At 34.5% G+C, this 12,103-nt stretch overlaps 1 protein-coding gene across 6 annotated transcripts in view; it reads left to right on the top strand.

Annotated features, from left to right (window-relative positions):
- The window catches only part of LOC136837154 (lysine-specific demethylase 2A-like), a 255,225-nt gene that overhangs the window by 218,612 nt on the left and 24,510 nt on the right, over positions 1–12,103 (top strand). The window lies entirely within an intron of this gene.

Below are 12,103 nucleotides of genomic sequence, written 5' to 3'. Positions count from 1 at the left end.
GTAATATTTTAATGCCACAAACATTATTCAATCTAAACTAAATATAAAAAAAAAAATATTAGTTTACTTTCCTTTTAGTAATTGGCATAAAATAAGCCGTAACTGATGGCTTCCCTTTTTGCATAGATACTTTAGTTCTGATTGGTTTATTGTAAATGAATTTACACAATAACTTTTCTTGTAGGCTTCGTACAAATTTAATTCGCAAAGATTTGTGAAGAAGTGCTGATTTTTTCCCAGTAATTCATTCGAGACAAGGTTTGGTTCCTTCCAATTACCATAGGGTGTTTGTTCAAATAGAGTACAGTATGTTTTTTTACTTGTAAAAAAGTATTGCCTTAATTTTGGATGGGAGGAAACAGTAGTTCTTTGGAAACAGTGTCATCTTTGTAAGGTCAGGGATGTGATACCTGTTTTCATTAGTTTAGCTGAAAGTGAACTGTTAGGTAATTTGAGTCGTGGGAATTAGTTAATGTATAGTGCAAACATATTTAAAAATCATTTATTTTGTTATTGAAATGGAGTTTTAGTTCATTTTTATAATGTGCAATTACTGTCTGTGTTTCCCTGGTTTGTTTCAGTGGTCACCGGAGATATTTTTTACATGGTCGTAAACCATACTTTAGGCTGCTGACTGTAACAAATATTTTCTGATAACTCGAGCTTCCTGCCTAAATTTTGGGATAGAGCAGAATATTATCTTTCCAAAGCCTACTATAGCACCTTTGTAAGCCCCAAAGAACACAGCATGTATTATTGTGGTTATTCTTGATTTTGGTATAACGGTGACCGCAATAATTTCATTAATACTGCTAAAGTGGCTATGTTTTACTGTTGCATATGTTTTTTATATAGGATGGTTATTTTTCAGTAACTATATCCTATATAATTAGAATTGAGCTTGAGGAAAGAGGGGTCTTAGTCTTAATAAATAAGTATTTAACTTTAGGGGGAGAACAGCACATTAAAAAATTTATAGTGAAATAATGGTTAGCATTATCAGGCCTTTGTTTAAAAACAGAATGTAATTACATGTACTAGAAATAATCAAATGTTGTCAGTTTTAGTAAATTGAAAAATTAGTTATTGAAGATAAATTGGAAATTCAGTTTTTCGAACTGAAAAGTTAGTACTGTAGATTTGATTTTTTTTTATTTCGACTGTAATCACTTGAACTGCTTGGACTTCAGAATTGTAAAGTCTGTAATTTTAGAAAATTGCACTGGAAGTTGCAATTACTGCAAGATTAATTTAGAAATCCCAGTTTAACAGTATGAAAGATAGTCTACCTCCATGCAATACATAAAGTTTTTTGTGTAGGCGATATTGTAAGAGAACTTACAACAGATAGCTTCCCATTGGTGCTCATGGGAAGAGAAATACACAGACTTTAATGGACTGGTTTACTTAGAAATAAGAATATATAATGTAGAGTTTTAAAATCATATGAATCCATAGAAAATACCCAAAAACCATGTGAGAGAAGACAAAAGTTTTAAACTGCTGAAATACCCCTTTACAGTGCCATGCAAAATTATGTGGGAGATATCTGAAAGGAGAACATTTCTATCTTCCTGTTTCACAGTGAAAATTCAGATTCACATCTTGAGGGTTGAAACTGATATTTTATGCCAGAACTAGTCTGTATTGAGTAAAGAAAAATTTCCACAAAAATGATTGCAATCATTGAGGAAGGAAACTGGAAGAATTATACAAATACAGATTTCTGCTATTTCCAAAGTATTATTTTGGTTTATTCCCATGTCAAAGTTTGGAAGTTTAAAATTTGCATCAGAGCCTCTGAAAAAGTTGAATTTTTTGTTTTTGGTAATTAATTAAGAGGTAAAATTATTTCCCAGGGAGGTAAAAATGCAACCTAATCAATTCTCAGCACATCACTTTTCAGGGTTAAATGTGAAACTAGTTCCTCTTCACTCCTTTGTCTCATGCACTTCTGCCTGAATCACCATCTTCATTTTGATAAAATATGTATTCCAGTGTATCATACTATAAATCCATTTGTATGGTTAAAATACATGTTAATAAGTTAGCTCGTTTGCTAAAAGAGTGAGATCAGAATTGATCAGAAGGTTGGTTATAAGTTTTCTACTGGAGCCATGAAGTCTGGTGAAAAGTGTCCAAAGCCTGAATGGATCTTGGTTTCATGTAGACCAGTTTCCCCTAAGTTTTGTCTGTTGATTCTGTTCATGTAATCATACTGGTGACCAGTAGATACTTTATCTTTTTGTTGATTCAAGCAACAGTTGGTCACTCGCTTTTTATCTGATATTTACCTGGTTAATATATGCAAGCATGTTGAATAGCTGCAAGGTTCATTGTGACCTTCGAGTGGTATAAACAAGATTTTTGAGGCTTTATTTTTTGTCTTTTAATTCATTTTGTGTTTTACCAAGATCTCTGGTCAAGTCAGTTGACACTTCCGTGGTTTAATAGTTGCATGACTTACTGGAGACCTTTTGAGAAATCAGTGGCTTTTAAAGTAAATTTGTCATAGACTAATAACTTTATGATACCCAAGTCATCAACTGTTTCAGACATTTAGAAATGTCAGATGAGAGACTCCTTGTTACATTCCACATGCTTGTGTTTCCTCTTTAATGTGATGAATTTTTTCTGAACGCTGGCATACATAGGAAGACTTGCATGCATTTGGTTTACCCGGTCATTGCTGTTCTTCCTATTATCAAACACGATGGAATTTAAATAGGGCTTTAGTATTTTGTATTGGCTGTGCCATTTTTAGCTCTCCCATCATGATTCCTTGAAGGATATTTCAAAATAGAGAGGAAACCTTTCTTAGTATCACCATCAGGCAGAAAAAGCAGGTTTAAATCTCTTGGGGCCTGGTGATTCCCATTAAAGCCCAACCAAGTGGTGTGCCCAACTCTCGGATTGGTAGGTGGGTGGGTGGCACATAGTACCCGTATTAGTTTGAGTTTGTTAAATGTAACTCACAGGTCTGGTTCGGGAGATAGGGAACAGTGAAGGGAAAAACTGAAAGGGATGGGCCATAACCCTGAAAGGAGCAGTAGATCTGTAATTAGGCAGCAAGAATCATGAATGAAGCTTATGAGTATCATTAAGGTGGTTACTGAGAAGACTAGACAATTTAAAATTTGAACAAGAAGTTAATAAGACCTGTACTTATGTTTTCAGGAGAAGAAAATTTGTTTTGGTTAGTTTTACTGAATTCTAGACTTAGATTAGGATGCAAAATATTCTTGCCACAAATTGGCAACACACAACTTCTAATGAGTTTAGATAAAGCCTCAGAAGCAGTTCTTAGATAAAGCCTCAGAAGCAGCGAGAACTTATCTCCTGTGCTCATGTACACAGAGAGAGAGAGAGAGAGAGATGACCTAATCTGCAAGACTTTACTCATCATGTTGACAGACCAGACTAAAAGTTTGTTAGGACAGTAGTGTTATAAGGGCAGTTTTATACCAAGATAGAGGTTACCATTGCCACCAAAAATGTGGTTATGCTACTAAAACTTTCCTTCTCTTAAGATATTGTCAGAAGCATGGGTTTGTGTTTTCATATATACACACACACAGTTATGTAGGGAAAATTATGTGGAGTATAAAGTTTTCTCTTAACAGTAGGGCCTCCCCAGATCCAGGTGACTGGATGCAAAGCTGTCTGCTTGGAGCAAGCTTAAAGTGACCAGTAAGGTGAGAGGTTTGAGTTTATCTCATTTGAGTGGTTTCACCCTCCCAAGATAGTGGTTACTAATTTACAATACGAGTATCCCAGAAATGCTTTTGCAGAATATTTGTTTATTTTTCTGGGTAATGACAAGGGCACCACCTTCAACTGGCTGTACTGAAGGTACATAGTAGAACTCTTAGCTGAAACTCTTGTAGTACATGCTCTATTTGAGAACCACTGCAGAATGAAATGGATAGTAATGGGTAGTTGGTAGTCTTAGTCCTTGTTGTTAATCTAACTTGTTTTTATTGAAGTGTTTGCCTTTTATGTAAGGAATGCATAGGGTTGACCCTTTGATAATCTATAAGGTTGACTTTGGTATGGTTAAAATACAAGTGATCGTAGCATGAGCATTAGTAGGGTGTATGGTATTTAATACGTAAGTTGAGAACTGGCACGGTTTAATATATAGTAGGGTAAAAAGATATGACATAAACAAATGAATTTTGCAGATATTGTTATAGGCAACAGCCTATGGTGTTGCTCTGCTTATGAATGTAGAATGCTGGAAAACATCAAAAGAGTAAAATGCTTTTATCAACAAAATATTTTAGGCAAAACTGATGGTTCTTAGAGAATCTCTGATGTCCTCAGGTACATTGCTTTGTGTTTTTGATTCTCATGCTTTGCCTTGGGAATATTTCCACCTTGGTTCCTAACATCAACTTAAGTCTTTGTGTGCGATTTAAAGCTTAACCCCTCAGGCCAGTCTTGTGATACAGAAATATGATGAGGGTAAGCTAAAAAATAAAAATCAATTTGCTCACATAAAGTTATATGATAAAGTGCTTTTTCAACATGACTGTTTCTCTCTGTGCCCCTAAATTTCTTGAGGCATTACATCTAAATACATGCACTCCTTTGAATGATTAAATGCAAACATGTACCTATCTAGAGAATTTTACCCCACTTGCCCAAAAGAAAAAGCCATGATGGAACACACAGCAAAAAGATCCACACTATACAGTATATAGTGGTGTTTGTATATCTTGTACTGGTGTGTGATATGTGGTATAGCTTTGAAATCTTCCTTAAACTCTTCCATACACTATCATCATTAAAAATGACGAGCTACCTTTAACTCATCATGACAGAGTAATGTGTAGTGCAGTAAAAATGTAATTAAGTGAATCACCAACAAAGATCTTTTTGATTAGAGTATTTATAAGTAATCACTCACCACCTTTCCCAATTACAGCCAGTAGACTGAGTCAACAAATATAAAATTTCATCCAGTATGGAACTATCTACTCATTGGATTAACAAACTTGCACCACACTTGGAATAATTAAAAAACTTTACTTACACCCCAGAACATAATAAACCACCTACAGTAGAGGATGTAAAGTTTAAAGGTCCAAATCTTCACTGTTTTGGGATTTGCAGACATGTCACGCAACAAAATATAATGTTCATTGCCAAACAATGCCTCTTTTCACAGCAGAATAATATGCAGTAGGATCAGCCATCAAAAGGATTAAAGAAATACTCTCACAGAAATTTATAGTTTCCAGTGACTAGAAGTGCATCAGAGTTACAATCCAAAAAGTACCCTTGCACAATAAATAGAATTTTCACTCTACAGATTTTATGAAGATGGTAAGAATGTAGAAATATGTTGGATTTTTGCCCATGAAGGCATTAAAGGAGATGAAGCTGTAACTTGTCAGGACGAAATCACATGTAGATACTGTATTACTATTACTGATTGTATAACGCTTAAAACATAACTACTAATAAATGGCTGAATGTATGGGATATTGAGCAAGGTATTAACAAATCAAAATGATCAAATCAAATGGTGGAATATGGAATTCATCACATCAAAAGAAATGGGAGACAAGTTATATTGACTCTTGTCACTCATTTGGCCTATGGACATTTGATGTATAGCCCACTAGATCCAATCCCTGTATGTACAAAATGTAAAGTAACACTAATGATTAAACATTTCTTGTATGATTGTCTAAAATATAATTGATAACAATTATCAAGTTTTGGAAACAGATTTATTAAGGAAATTTGATCAGTTTCTCCATTTGAAGTTAGATAACATTTTTAAAAAGCATAATTTTATAAAAATTAAAATTTCATTATTAAGGACAAATCCTTTTGGCCACCCCTGTGAGAGCAGAAATCTATTAGCTCTGTGGAATGGTTAAACTACTCTGAGAATGATGATAAGAATACTAATAATAAATAATGTAGAATTGCTGTAGAAGTACCTGAAAGATAGTTCCAAAACTTATCTTACTTGGAAAATTGGTATTCTTCATAAACTATATAAGTTGGCACATGTATAAATACTTGATCCCTGTTACATGTATACATAAGAAATGAGGACATACACAATAGTATAATGTATAACCGAGGCAGTCCCCGGTTATCGGCAGCCTCGGTTACCAGCGAACCTGTTTTATGGTGCTTGTCTAGCGACGACGATAACCAGATTTTCGATGCTGATAACCGGTTATCAGCACCGATAACCAGGGATCAGTGCTATTGTCACCGATTTTCGGCTATTGTCACGCTGTCGGGGATGGAACTCCACCGATAACTGGGGTTCCATTCCCGACTGCGTGATGATAACCGAAAATTGGTGATAATAGCACTGATCCCTGGTTATCAGCGCCGCTGATAAGAGGCGATCAGCGCCGACAACCGGTTATCAGGATAAAAAATCTGGTTATTGTTGTTGCTAGACAACCACCATAAAACCGGTAACCCGGGACTGCTTGTAACAGAAAATGCAACAAAAATGAAAGGTGCAGTAATACCAAGATAATGACATTTGCCATTACCTATATTCAGTGTTTAATTTTTAAAGTTATTTTTACTTTTACTTGTTGCTTCAAAATTAGGTGTTACCACACGGTAGTGATGAGCACATTGCTCAAACCTTTGACACATCCAATGAATCCATAATCTGGCAATAAATGAAGTTTACATAAGGGCTTCCTCAGGAGGATTTCAAATGAACTATTATCAGTACTAAATTACAGAATTCAGCTACATGGTTGAGCATCTGTCTCCACATTATTCATAATGAAGGACTGAGACTTTGTACTCATGCTTTTGAATTGTCCCTAAATATATTGTTTTAGGCTGTGAACCCACATGGTCTGTGTATCATAACATGTAACTATGCCAAGTGCAATGAAATACAAACTAGTTTTTTCCCACAAATTGTTAGTTGAAGAAAGCCATTGTCGTATATAGCAATCTATACCCATCCCAACTAGAGCTAATCATCCTAAAGAATCAATAACAATGAGGATGAGAGTGCCTCTAGAGGTAGAGCTTCCTCCTCTTTGGACTATCATAGGGTCAGAATGTAAACTCATCTGTATCATTTACCTAAAAATTATACAGATAGTGTTCAGCATGCCACATTGTAGAACATAGATGTAAAAGTTCACCCTCTAATTTATGCTGAAGATTTCAAACGATGCTTCTAAATAAATTCAGCACGAAGATATTAAAAAATAAATCGCCACAAAAATTTGTCTTCAGTGACGTAGTACTATTTAAGTCCTCAAAAGTTGCTGTTATTCTAGGAATTCTCTTTTACAACAAACAATTTTCATCTTTCTGTTATGGTGGTTTGTGAAATTTGCAATCATTCATTATTAGTGACTCAGAATATTGCTGATGTAAATGGTGAATCATGTTTTGTCCCTGCCCATAGGGCATTAAATGAAATGGTTCCAATAAATCAGCAGCCATGGTGACTAGATCGTAAATAGCCATATCTATCGGTGTTTGTGTATTACAAGAGAGGGGGAGGGGGGAAGTTAAGAACTGATAGAGGGGCAGGGTTTCAAAGTGGAAAATCATTTCTGTTATGTTTGGAACACACTGGACTCTGAAGAGGAATTTGAGAGTAAGAAATGAGTAGATACAGCATGAATGAAATAGGGACATGTTGCCAAATTACAGTACTTTTTAAATAAGGTGGTCTCATTGGAAGCATGAGCAATGACAAGGAAAATGGTTGATGAGGTCTTGAAAAGGAGTCCCCATGGAATCTAAAGATTCATGGCTAGACTTTAGTAGAAAGATTGTATACTTGTGAGATTGTTGTAGTGTGATGTCTAGAGGGTAAAAAAAAAAAGGGGGCATTTTGAAGATCGAGATGGTCTGGATATATGATAAGAAGGGATTAGGAACTGCTAGTCAGAAGAGCTACAAATAGAATATGAAGTAGCAGGATGAAAACCTGTAGGAAGGCAAAGGAAGTAGAGGAAAATGGGGATATATTAAAGACCTAGGCATGATAGGAGTTAAGGCAGAAAGGGTTTAAGACTGGAATGTGAAGAGAATTCATTTTATCTCCAACCCCACAAAGGGAAAAGTCAATGTAAAAGTTAAGAGGTAACACTATAATTAATAAAGTCATACAGATGATGTATGAAGGCATTCTCTGAACCTAAACATAGTAGTTGTAATTTTCTTTTATTATGATCACCTTATCTGAACCATGGATGATTAATGAGTATCCCACATGACCCAGTCCCTATATACAGCTTGCAGTTCAACATTTGAGTAAAATATTTAAATGCCAAAACTTCAGCCAGCAGCAAATGTGAAGTTTTGTAAACAAATCAGTTCAGGAAATCTTTCAGGAAATCTTGTCAGAATATTTATTTAAACATTCATCAAAGAATGCAGTTTATTAGGTTAAATGTAAATTTAATTTCAAACAAAAACCCTTTGGGCCAGCTACATATGAGTCTTAAGTTTTATTTCTAGACTTTTGAGATTGGCTCATTGTATAACATAGGTAACCTAACTCTGTGGTTTATCCAGTGTTTGGTTTTTCATGAATTTGTTGTGTAGCACAGAGAAAGAGTGTTTATTATGTTTGCTCAACTAATAATTTTTTAGGTCATCACTGTCACCACAGTAAAAAAAAAAAAAAAAAATAAAAAAGTTGGTGGGTTTCTACACCCATTTGTAATAAAGTTTCAAATGTCGCTTATGCATACATAAGTTTTCCCTACCACATCAGATTTTGAATGGCTTGATGAAGTAACATCACTGAGAAAAGTAACTTTTTAGAGATGGTTAACCTCCTCATGAGCTTTGCAAGTAGGTAATAGTTCGTTAAAACCAGAAATTCTGGTCTTTTCCCATATGCCAGGGGTCACAATTTAGATCATGAAAGAGGCTGCACCTGAAAAGGAAGTTATTCCCCAGTACACAAGCAGCCCAGTGCTGAGAGAGGTTTGCATGTCCATCCTCTAGTAGGACCTGTAACATTCGTCCCAAGAGCAAAAAACCCTCACTGGCATGGGAAGTGAAGAATAGGTATTTGGGCCCGCATATTTTGTTATTAGAGTGCAAAAACCTCCAGAATTGTATTGGTAATCAGTCTTACTCTTAATTCCTAAAAGCTGTGGATCAGAGAACTTTACTAATTATTTCAGTTTGACAATGTTTTCATCAGAATTTATCATGCATTTGCAAAAGCTGACCTTAATTCTTTTGTGGGTTGTTTAGTTATGGTAGTTTTTATCCATTTGTAAAGGGAATTCCAGTTTTGCTCTCTTTCCATGTTGTAGCAGTACATTAAATTGCAAGACAAAAAATACATAGTGCAGGTATGAGGGATATTCTCCTCCTTGCCTGGAAAGAGGACTGACAACCCAGTTCTATTTTTTTATTTTTCTTACTGCAGAGGATACTTAAATTGACATTTTTTGGAATACTTCAAAGAACTGACATAACCAAAGAATTCTTACCTATAAGCTTGTATTGCTTTAGCCTGATCATGCTAAATACCATTGGCCACTAACAAGAATCCTGTTGAGTGATAATAAAGGGAAAAGAAATGTAGGTCTAGAATCATCGTCGTGATTAAAGGATTAGCTGTAGCTGAGGAACTTCTGTATAATTTTTTTTTTTTTTTTTTTTTAACTTGGTGGAGTATCTTTTGGGAGTTTTTCATTTTGTGTGTCAATTTTAGTATTATATTGGCATTACTAGGTATCAATAACTTTTTATCAGTGTTTTGATCATTCATATAATGACATCTTGTTTTGGGGCGATATATATTTTTTGTAAACAACCAGTTTGGTTGTAAAAATTTTATTCAAAATTGTGGATACTAAACCATATACATTGTCATTTATTAAAGAAAAGTAGAAATGTTAGTGTTTATGTTAGTTTATGCAATTTTTATCAGTGACTAGCCATTTGATAACGTATGTGAAGGACAGTTGTAAGCTTATTAGAAGATTATTGGTTGAAGTTTACTACCAAACATTTGTATGGTAAGTTTATCTTTTGCCACTTTGGAAATTCTATATTTTTCTTGATCGGTCTAGTTTTGACATAGCTACTGTAGGAACCTTTGTAAATTTGGGGGTCTGGGATGTTTTCAGATGCTAGTGAATTTTTTTTTTGTATTCAGGAGGTGGATTTCTCTCCCTCCCTGTTTGTTGTTGTAGCTTGGTGGAATCAGGTTTGGCTTTCAAAAGGAAGACTTGCATTTGAATCTCAAACTAGACAAGGAGGGACAAATGGGTGCATTCCTTAAAATCTAATATGGTTCTGTTGACCTAGCATTTCCTAAAACCTACTATGGTTCTGTTGACCCAAATACTATAGTGCCTGGTTGTTGGTCGACTGTTGTGAGTTGTAGCTAGAGTGGAGAAAGAGAAATGACTAGATTAGTCTTCATTGCTCCATCAAATTGCATACCATCAAAATATGAGGGCCTTCAAGGTAATCTTCTCCCTGGTAGGCTGAAACCATTCATAAGATTCCCTCTCTCTTTCTCTGTGGCTGAAAGTTTGGCTTTGTGGTCAGGTGAATTTTTTTAGTCAATGCTAAAAAAAAAAATTCCACAGTATCTAGTCTTTTGTGTGAAAATGAGTATCAAATACTCAATTCATATGTAGAGAAGATTGTTTGTTAAACTTAGGCATTCAAGGAAACTGTGATCTCACATTTAGTCAGTATTTGTAAGTTGAGCAATTAAGTTTGTATACTCTTTTTGTGAGTGATTTGACTCTTGGTAATCATTAATAGATCAGTTGACTTTATAGTTGCATGTACAATATGTCTAAAAGGTTGTATTGTCATTTATCATAGTGCATTGAAATATTAGTCTATTACATTTCATTTACTATACACCTTTTGTTTGAAGTCTTTCTACGGATGTTAGTTGTAGCACCGCAAATGATATATTCAACTAAATGAAGTCTTAATTAACGTGTCAAAGCACACTTGAAGCATTACATCAGGTTTGCTTGATCTCTGATAAGGTCTGTTTTTAAAAACCAGTTATAATGAAATTTATTTGCCATACCCTATATCTTATCAGTCTTGAATCCAGTCATTTATTCTTCCTTACATGCTAGCTATTGTCTTGAATGTCGTTTGGCAGTACTTATATCCTCATAACTTTCAGCGTATAGTAATTGTATAAAATTAACTGTCAATATGAAAATAGTTTTGAATTCTTTACTTTTTTAAATATATGGCATTATTAGTCTCTTTGTAACAGGTTGGCTCGAATTTTGTATAAAATGTTGGCAAATATATAAGTAAGTGTAGAATTTGTTTAATTGATCCTATCCAAGTGTGAACTCTGACATTCTTGCCAAACTTTCACTTATTTTGCCAAGGTCAGGTGGAGCCATTCAGGATTGCATGTTGAACAGTTTTCATACATTGAAAATTTAGAATTTTTGCTGGATTTTTTGTGGCCTAAGTTCATCAATGAAATAACAGGAGGATGTTTGAATGTCTTCTGGAAAGTTTTGATATATATTTAATTTTCAAATCTAGCACAGCTCAGAAATTCTCAGTTTCTGAAAATGGCCATCTCTCAAACTAATTATCTAAAGTATAGTCAGATGAGGTATATAATGTAGACATTATTTATGTTTGCATAGAATTAGTTTGAGTAGACAGGTTTAATGTGACAAAAAATATTTTGACATGTACAGTCAGTTTACTGACAATTCTCCTTTATAATGAATGCCCTTGTATTTTAATGATCGTTTTAGTTAACTTTTAATCTCAAAGAAAACACTTTGCTTCATTTAACAAAACATTGAAAGGAAGGAGGCAGTTTTGAAGAGCCACAAATTTAGTTGTGTGTAAATTTCAAAGTAACGTTATTATTGTGCAGTACTTGTAGTACACTTAGTCATGCTTCAAGGCATTCATGGGATCAAGCAAGAATTTGATTGTAAGCAAAAAATGGGAAGTGGAGCAAGGTGTTCATGCAGACATCTAGGTAGGAAGAAACAGTTGTAGAGTAGAAAAGATACTTGACCTTTTAAAGTTATGGACTTGATTCTGCAAGAAAAGTTGAACGCTGCTTATAAATCTGTAACCATTTGCTGTTGCTTTTATA

The sequence above is a fragment of the Macrobrachium rosenbergii genome, chromosome 58, assembly GCF_040412425.1.
Source record: "Macrobrachium rosenbergii isolate ZJJX-2024 chromosome 58, ASM4041242v1, whole genome shotgun sequence".
In the NCBI taxonomy this organism is placed as follows: domain Eukaryota; kingdom Metazoa; phylum Arthropoda; class Malacostraca; order Decapoda; family Palaemonidae; genus Macrobrachium; species Macrobrachium rosenbergii.
Note: the sequence above shows the minus strand (reverse complement) of the source record. Positions and strands in the feature narration are given on the sequence as shown.